Source organism: Merops nubicus, unplaced genomic scaffold (assembly GCF_000691845.1).
Source record: "Merops nubicus isolate BGI_N331 unplaced genomic scaffold, ASM69184v1 scaffold10096, whole genome shotgun sequence".
NCBI lineage: Eukaryota > Metazoa > Chordata > Aves > Coraciiformes > Meropidae > Merops > Merops nubicus.
Genome location: NW_008615610.1, coordinates 1 through 7,246, shown reverse-complemented (window position 1 = coordinate 7,246; position 7,246 = coordinate 1). Strand labels below are relative to the sequence as shown.

General features: G+C 37.7%; 1 non-coding gene across 1 annotated transcript; it reads right to left on the bottom strand.

Annotated features, from left to right (window-relative positions):
* Window positions 1-6,578: 6,578 nt before the first annotated feature.
* TRNAL-AAG lies at window positions 6,579-6,660 on the bottom strand. The gene has a single exon. It is a non-coding gene; the product is annotated as a tRNA-Leu (tRNA).
* Window positions 6,661-7,246: the final 586 nt, after the last annotated feature.

The window sequence follows — 7,246 nt, the reverse complement described above, 5'->3', positions numbered from 1 at the left end:
TGCCATGGGGTTTACCACAGTAAGTGGTATGTGTGTGATGCCTCTTTAGTGCATGTTCCCTGTGATTTATTTTAAAGGCTCTTTAGTGTGAAAATTGTATCCTGACCATGATGGTTAGTAGCCAGAACTTATTCTCTTAACATATCAAGTTCCTTATTGAGTTACTCTTGCTGCTTTTTAGCCCTCTATAGTATCTTGTAGTAGTGAGTCCTGTAACTTACTGGTGCATTGTATTTGAGAAAAAAAGCTTCCCTTTGTTGTTTAGATTGTTTTTGTGTGTCTTATTTACAGTTGCTGCTAGTGGGGAACTGGGAGTTTCCTGTTCCTGTTCTTGTTTGCTCTTTCTCTCTGATGACCCTGTTAGTACCAAAATGCTATCAAAATCAGTTAGTCTGTGATTGGAAATCATTCAGACTCCTTCCTGTGTGAAATTCTTCTCCAGAGATGAAATTTCAAGTTTCTCTGAAAAGTTTATATGCTAAAAGTCCTTAGACGTATTTTTTTCTGATGAAGCATACATCTTTCCTAGATAACGTTCACGAATGTTAACATAATGTTTCATCATTTCTGTTGATTAGTGAAGTACTCCCGCATAAATATTAGTTAATATTATGACATCACAGAAACGTTCATCTACCATAACTGCAGTCTCCTGTAGTGTAGTCTCCTAAGATTGCAGCATTAAGACTGATGACTTCTGGCTGTAGCTAAAGAACTCTTGTATCTCACTTTTGACGTTTAAGAAGTTTACATAGTAGTGTGGTTTCTGATATTGTGAACCTTAGACAATCTCTGACATCACCAGCATGGCTTATATGGAAAAAAAAAACTTTCAGAGAAAATGCATTGATCAGAGACTGAAACAGGAAAAATCCTACAGCTTTCTGTAGCAGGAATCATTGATTTTGATATCACTGCACTCTGAATAAAGCAAACATCACTTGCATAAACAGCTATTAGTAACAGCATAACAAAGCATTGGGGAAAAAAATTTGCTAAAAGGTTTAACAGCAACTGAACTTGAGGGGTAAAATGTTCTAAGAAGTTGGCTGCTGTTATCTCCAGTTGATGCTTACTGTGGTATTGGGATGATTGTACTTGGTTAATGAAGCTTTTTCTGTGAACGTAACTTGATCACCAGATTGCACCAGTCATTTTATGCCATTTCAGTATTCCTATCCTGATTCTGGCTTTTGAATGGCATTCTACTTTTGGAAAACATACTTCAAATAGGTAGAAAATCAGTTATAACTGAGTTAATGTTTTTGCCAAGAGTGACCATACCTGTTTTAGATTTAAGCAGTCTGAAAAACTTTCACTTAAAAACACCCCCAAAGAAAACAATAAAAACAAACAATGAAAGCCACACACCCACACCCCCAAAAAACCCCAACAGACCTGTGAGAATGCTTGGCTTGCATTCCATCCTGATTCTTACTTTCTACCCAAGATTTCTTGCATGTAGAGCTGGGGAGAACTAGAACAATCTTCAGAGGGCCAAAACTAACTTAGGTAAAAAGACTGTAAGTCTTTAATGCCTTTGGTATCATTCTTGTGGGTTTTTCTGTAAGTAACTCAGTTTCATTCTAAAGTCAGACTTCATTTTGATGAGCAAAATTATTTGTTCAGGATCATTTAATTTATTTATCAGAAATATAAAAGATTTTGAAGCACTTGAACCTTCAAAAATTTCAGCAATCTGAGGTTAAAACTTTATCTTCTTTGCATACTAGTTAGACCTTTCTCTTGTTAATGACTTTTTCCATCATTTTGTGTGTTTATTTAGACCACATTTATTGATTTTTGGTTTTGCTTGCATCCAGTCTTAGAAGTTAGAGTAAAATCTACTTGGCCATTGAATAGCCTGAGAATTATTAAAAATCAAGTGTAATTTGATTTTTGTGTTGAATCAAAATAATGAGGGTTGAAATGCAGTGTCTAAGTTAAGCTTACTGATGATTAAGAATACATTTGATACTTAATAAGCATCTGCTCCAGTCCTTAGCAGAAGTCTGCAGGCCTTTTTACACAAGAAAATGTAGAGATACATTTTGTTATATATCTGAGTACTCTACTAGTAGTGACTATAAAGAACGTTTTGATAAATACATAGGTAGACAGTTGCTAATAAAGCTCAAGACACGTATTCATCAGGGTGTGTGGGATCAAAGACATTGGCTGGGTCTGCTCTTGTGAGAGGAAAGGTTTCACTGAAACGCTGCAGAAATTTGACATCATATCCCCCTTCTTTTCTAAATCAGTGTTTAGGGCCTAGAGATAATTTTGCTGTAATGTGGGAGAAGGGCTGCATTGTTCTTGGATCTTACAGGCTTTTTAGCAGTTTTTGCTGCATTCTACATTCATATGCACACTGTAAATTTGTTCATGAAATTAACCCCAGTGAACACTTGGTTTTAAATATGTACAAGTCCTTGACTTTTGGCATTCTGTTGTGTTGTTTTGTTTTTTTTTCCCCTTTTAGAAAAGGCAGTCAGAGTTCCTGTTCCAATACCCACTATGTTAAGGAAAAGATAAATGCACCTATTTCTTATATAGCACCATGTTATTTTAATATTAATTGAAGCAGCAAGCTGTGTGAAAACTTTCTGCAGTGCTGAAGAGTCACTGCTGAAAATCTGACCATTAAGTAAGGGCATGAAAATTGTTTATTTTGTGTTTAATATTTGTAGTAGCAAAAAGGAGGGAGAATTAATAGATTTCATACACTGAGAGCCAGAACTGTAATCCTGTAAGGTAGTGTCAGGTTCATTAAGAAGCAGAATCTATCCACTGCCACTCAGTTTCATTGCTCCCTACTGTCTGACTGTTGTGACTATCCCCTAGAAAAAGACTTCAGTCTTTACAGCTGTGATAGTGTTATTGTGCTGTATTACCTAGTGCCCGTGTGCCTGGCAACATTACAGCAATAATGAAGCTGTTGTTTTTATCCTGGCAGTGTCCACCTTCTCTCTTAGTAAGAAAGACTTGTCATAAAATATACAGTTTCTGTGCTCATTTGTGATTTCTTTTTGAGGCTGAAAATAAACATGACTTGTATTTAATATAGTCAGTGTCAAATGCAGAAGCCTGGGGCAAGCATTTTCACTTGTACCCTTAACATGGTTATAGAAGTGTTAGTAAGCTGTGTGGGGAGGGTAGAGCAGGGCCATTTGGGAACCAAATGGCATTTCAGAGAGTGCAGAAACACATGTTAGGGAAGATGAGTCACTACCAACAAGTAAATAATTACTGCTGGAAGCAAATTTAACTGTAGGCATCTTAGATTTAAATGGCTGATTTTTTTATTGCAGTGTAAATTTATCCTTATGATGCATGCAGAACGCAATCTTATATCTGAAAACCCAAAATAACTTAATGCATACAAGACATTTTTCTTGAGAATTAACAGTTGATGGTTATAGTGGTAGACTTCAGTACAAATTAGCAAAACTGCCCAAGAACTGGAGCTAATGCAGAGCCATGGTAAGTATCATATTATAATTACTGTGCTAGTAGTGTCCACATTAGTTTACAGCTACCTCGGGCATATCTGTACAAGCTGCTGTTATTACAGTGACATTAATTAAATACGTTTGTAATGTCTTAGTAGACACCAATGCTTTTGGCAAAGATTTTCTTTAATGCAGCTTTAGGAGTCAGTATTTCAAGATGCTTCCAAATGTATTTAAATGAGATTTAATTTAGCATTGTTAACTTGCTCTAAGGCTGTATCTTGATACTCTGCAATAGACTGTCTGACCTGGGGGATCTCAATCTGTCAAAAATCATTTGTTTCAAAGGTGTCATTAACCATTAGAGATGAGAATTTTTTCTGTTGGGCCATCCTTTGCCATCAAGTTCTATGGAAGTTTTGTAGCTATATACAGTAAAAAAAAAGATCCTTAAACAGGAGTTGAAGTGCTTTCTCCTTAGAGTAAATTAATGCAGTTTCTGTACATAAAGTGAATCAAAACAACAACATTTACTTAACTACTCAGTGAGATTAGTATTTGTAGGGTGAGTTCAGATTTGCAGAAAGGTTGCTGAAAGGCTTGGGATTGTACAAATCATTTTTGTTCGCTCAATGCCTCTCTTCCTTAAACGTGCAACTGCTGCAGGCTTAGGCTGTCAGCCTAGGAAGAATAACAGAAGTGAAGTGAAGCAAAGTGAAGCTTTGCTGCAACTCAAGCTCACAGTCTGGTGACGGGTAAATTTCTGTACCGGTCTGACTCAGCAGATCAGTCTATTAGAGAATTAGCAACCTGATAAGGTAGGTTGGAATCTGGTTTCTCAAACATGCTCAAAGCAATAGATTAGCTTAACATGTGAACTGCATGAGTTGGCCCTACTGTGATAGTAGCCTGTCTATGACTGTCTTCACTCCTGTCGTCGTACTGGTGCTGGTGCTCAGTAGATTCCTTGTACTTTTAAAGCAGCTCAAACTGGCCAAAAGCAAATTGCATGAGTTTTCAAAGTGTTGTTCCATGAACCAGCCCAACATGATTGAGTGCATGCTAATGCAGAAAAGAAGTAGGAAGGGCAAGTTCAAGGGGGCAGAGAGCAGGGAGACAAGTGTAGGATCACACTGAGATAATCTTTTTGGTGTATTTTTGGAACCAGTTAATGTGCAGAACACCAGTCAGTTAAGTTTTGGATCAAAATAGGTGTATATGGCTAGGACTTGGCTGAGGAATATGTACTGTGTACTATAAATGGTAGAGTCAAGCCACCAGTCTTTCCCTTTTTGTCACGCTGGTTGAAGTAGCCACTGTTGGATGAGTAGAAAGCTTTGCTTTGTCATATCAAAGGAGCATCTTAAAAATCCCAGTGGCCAAAAGCAGGTGGTTATGGAAAAGTACAATGGTCAGGCATATATGTAGTAGTTTATCCCTGAAGATTTCTTGGCTTAGAGGCTGTAGCCTCTTCTGTGAGCCTGCCTTGTCTTCTCTTAAATGCCTGTAAGATATGAGTGCCTATAATATAAGATATAATATAAAGGTATAAGAATATATATATTAAAAATATGTAGGGTACAAGAATGCCTATAAACATTCAAAACCTGCTTTGGCTGACTTCTACAACTTAACAATGTCACATGAAACAGTGTTCTGAAAACTAGTTTCAGTTAATGGTTTTCCCATCTTGGGTTGAAAGATACACTAAGTGTGTGATCCCTGTTCACCTTTTTCCTACCACTCTTTCTATAGGCCTTGACTATTTCTAGGCTGAAGAGTCCTTAGCCAGCTCAGTTGCTGCTAGGGTGGAGATTGATAATTCTTACTCCTTTTCTGGTGTTGTTTTCCTTTTTTTTCTGTATCATTTAAGTTGGGAGGGTAGTGAGTGGAGAGACAAGGGTGCACAAGAGAAGCAAGTATAAATCTGGAGAAACAGACCCAGTTACAAACCTGTGACCCAGTGCTGTTCTTAATGTTCTCCTCACTCAGTCTGTTTGGTATGCTGTATTTTTAATTAAGTGGTATGTAACAGGTTAGCCTCTGATTGTTTTTCAACAAGTGAATGAGAAAGTTGTTCATCCAGAATTAAAAGAAATGTGTACACATAAGGAAGCTAATTCTAACATATCACACTTTGTGATAAAGTTTGGTTTGATTTTGTCAAATAGCATAATTTAAATGCTTTGTGCAAATACAGTGCTTGCTCTACAGACCTCACAACTCATCTGTCTTACATAAACTACAGAAAGCAGGACAAGTATGTGCTGCTATAGAGGTGGCTGTACTAAAATCTGCCAGCGTGTATGAGATAGTCTTGTTTGAGTTTCAGACCTCTTGGAAGAAAACTTCATTGAAGCTTGTCTAAAACTTGAAAGAATACGTAATATTGAATACATATTTTGGAAGAGAATACTTGGGAAACTGGGAGGAAAGGAACTTAGTCTTGATACTAATTGTGTAGATCAACCAGAAAAAAAAGTTGCCTGTCAGCAGTCTCATGATCTGGTGTATATGGGAGCAAAGTGGGGAGCGGGGCTGGAGCCGTCTTTCCTTTCTTCACCGAGAAGTGCCTGCAAAGACACCTGATAACAAGGAGGTAGTCAGAGAGACATACTGATACTTTACATGCAGTCATCTGAAATTCAAGTTGGGATGCTTAGCCTGTGAATCTGTCTTATGTATATGCAGTTAACTCTGCATAAAAAGTGCTTATTGATAACAGCCTCATTGTCAAGACTTCTGTTGGGTTCTGTGTGGTTTTAACATGCTGTGTGGCAGGGTAGTCTTAGGTCAAGGTAATGAAGAGCTAGAAATAGGCTAACATTTTTAGAAATGGAATTTTATATAGTTTGTTTGCAATTAAAGTATACAGAATTTAAACTATATGAAGTGCTTGAAACATAACTTGTCATTCCTGGGCCTCGAGCAACTCATTACTCTAGCTATTGGAATGCTGATGTAGTACTGACAATTCCTGGTAACTCCGTCTGTTCAGGTTTTTTCATGCAGTGTGATCGCAAAGTTAATAACACTTATTCAGTCAAGTTAAGACTTAGAATCATGGTATTGTTTAGGCTGGAAAAGTCCTTTGAAATTCAGTCCAACCAAGTGTTAAAACATTCCTGGCAGCGGTGGGATTCGAACCCACGCCTCCGAAGAGACTGGAGCCTTAATCCAGCGCCTTAGACCGCTCGGCCACACTACCCTGTTGGGCTTGTACTGTACAGGCATAAATTCCTAATCTTAAAGATTCCCTGTGCTCTGCAGTTTGTGCCTTCTATTCTTGGCTGCATACAAATTTGGAATTGGATCATTCCTCACTTGCCATCTGTTGACTGCCAGGTTTTGTCTGTTTTTTTAAGTGCTCTCAGAATTTATGCTTTGAGGTTGTGTCTTGGCCTGGTACACTGATGCAGACTCTCAGAAATATGTTGAATGGTTGTTCTCAACATAGTAGCAGCTGTCATCATTTACAATTTTAGTGTTTAGGGAAAAATCAGCTGATGCTGACATGAGATCACAAGCTTCTCTTGATTAAAAAAATGAGATCGTGTCCTGTGTTTGAACTGCATTTCCCTTTCTATCTCCATTTCTTTCTCACATCCTACATCTTCACTCTCACTCATGTTCAGCTTGCTCTTTCAGCTGCTGGGGATTCCTTTTCAAAGGCTGAAATAAATTCCATCTTTAACATGTAAAACATGTTGAAAGAACCCCATCACCTAACAGTACAGAGTTGTGGGAAGCATGTTTCAGTAATTATTTTCATAGAATCGTAGAATCATAGAATC